At 43.6% G+C, this 2,299-nt stretch overlaps 1 pseudogene; it reads right to left on the bottom strand.

Annotated features, from left to right (window-relative positions):
- Window positions 1-329: 329 nt before the first annotated feature.
- Window positions 330-2,067, bottom strand: LOC118674705 (annotated as a pseudogene).
- Between the last annotated feature and the right edge of the window lie 232 nt (window positions 2,068-2,299).

The following is a 2,299-nucleotide window of genomic DNA, read 5'->3' as shown; positions in this document are numbered from 1 at the left end:
TTTTTGACTCGAGGGCCACAATGGGTTCTTAAACTGGACCGGAGGGCCGGAACAAAAGCATGGATGGAGTGTTTGTGTGAACTAGTATAAATTCAAAGTAAACATCGTTACATAAAAGGGTACAGTCTTTTTTTTTTTTTAGTTTTATTCAAACGGCCGGATCCGGCCCGCGGGCCGTAGTTTGCCCACGGCTGATATAAACACATCCTTTACAACTGCCTGAACAGAAAATTAGTATGTAAATAGCACGGGCATTCAGTAAATAAGACACAGGCCAGTAAGATCAATTGTGCGGTTGTGAAAGGTAACGGGAAAGAGGTTTGGAAACCTTAAGGCTGGGCAATCTGCCATGTTTCCAACATGCCTTCAACTGCCTTTAGAGAGCATGCGGTTTCCTTCTTCCTTCAACCTGCAAACTGGTAAGCTCTGTTTATTTGACGAGCTGCCCAACTAGTATATTGTTCTTTTCTGTGTTTGCACTTGCTTTTGGGTTAGAAGCAATATGACTTGCTCATATGTAAAGTTCAAACAAAGCTCTCATATTGCTGCTGCTCAGTGTCAATGCCTGTGCAGAACACTTTCTTGAAAGTTCAAGGTATTCAAGTCCCCCTTGGGTGTGTTTCACCTCAGCGTACTGCTGACAGTGTACGTGGTTGTGTGGTTGTGTGGATTAGTCAGCATAAGCCTCTCCGAGGAAAAGGCTGCTTTAGCGGGTCATGTTCTGTTGGGGTCCATCCCCAGCAGGTCCAGGGGTTCCCAAAGGTATGGACGGAGTCGGCGAAGAATGAAGGACACGGAGGCAGTGTTCAGTTGGTCAGCATAGTCAGGTTCTTTTTTTTATTGTCCTGTTACATCTATATTTATACTATTTGATCCCATAAGCATGCCTCTATAATTACATCATGGTATGTTTCGGGAAACCTTCTACAGTTCCTAGTTTCATTTCCATAATCCTGTCTCTATCTTGTTCTGTTGATTTTAATCTTGTCTAGGTTAATCTCTGTTCCACTATAAGGGCTATTCCAAGGTCACTATTCTATTGCTCTACTGATAAGCTACAAGGAAGTGACTGAAGGAGATTATCCTACCCAGTAAAGGTTATGTCCTCCCAGCCCCACTGCTTGCCTTTCCTGGGACTGCCCTGTGTCAGTGGATCTCCAGGGGTATAGGCTTTGGTGCTTTCTCTGGTGGGCAGACCCCTGGGGATGTGGGCCCAACAAGTCCCAAATTTATTGCCAACAGTCTTAGTCCAAGTTCTTCATAAGTCCTTTCTCGGGGAGGTGGCCCTGGCTAGAACACATAGCGCTAAGAAGGGGAGCAAACATATTAAGAACAGTATGCCAGGTCCCTTGAAACATAAGCTGCACAGATGCTTCTTTCCTGCAGCAACTGTGTCAAGCAGCAAGGGGAGACCGGCTTCGGGCAAATTCCCCCATTTTTATTTTTTAAATGACAGCTCGAGTAAATCAGCAGCCACCTCTCGGATTGGGTTGTTTAAGACTCGGAAGAAGACTTGTTTGTGATTTTGCTAACAGGTCAGTCCGAGGCTTAACCCTATATCGGCTCCCCACAATGTTCATTGATATGAAGCCCTGCACATCCAGGCCAGGCTTCTTGGTCTCCAACAAATTGTTCTAGACACTCATTCAATTCCCGAATGGCCTCCACACTTGCCCTGGGCTTTTAGAGTGGCAATCTTACGCTTTCCAGGTGCAGTGTTAGTTGGACCTTCATGTAAGATTCGATCATACAGTTGTACAGCATCATCGTATCTTTCCATAGCTTCAAATCTCATGTCAGTTAGTGCTTGACTCTGTGACTGCCAGAGAACTGTCTTCCCAACTCCTTAGCCAAGCCAAGCCTAGTCATCCTGCCCGTAGTCTAGGCTGCACTCATTGCCTGTTCATATAGATCCAAATATCAGCTCCAAGCTTAGCAGCATCTCCATGAATTAGTTCCTGTCCAACTTTCACAATTTCTATTTCATGAGTTTTCGTTTTTCCATTTTCTCATTTCCTCTTGCATTTCTTCCTAGGCAACATCATAAAGCTTTGATATCTTCACCATCTTCCCAGAAAATTAATTTCTTTTTAAAATGAAAAGATCAGGTTGCTAGTTGTGCTTGTCTGTATGTCTGCCTCTGCAGGAACTATTTAGAATTGTTTTATTTTTAAAAACCCTCAGTTTAATAGGCTGACAGAAATTAAGAAATATTAACAAAACCTAACCCAATTTCCAGTGCATAACCTGGCAACATTTCTCATGGATAAGATGATGCTAATTTTTGCCAGAGGAATTG

This window comes from Myotis myotis, unplaced genomic scaffold, assembly GCF_014108235.1.
Source record: "Myotis myotis isolate mMyoMyo1 unplaced genomic scaffold, mMyoMyo1.p scaffold_m19_p_19, whole genome shotgun sequence".
In the NCBI taxonomy this organism is placed as follows: domain Eukaryota; kingdom Metazoa; phylum Chordata; class Mammalia; order Chiroptera; family Vespertilionidae; genus Myotis; species Myotis myotis.
This window is presented reverse-complemented; position numbering and strand designations above follow the sequence as displayed.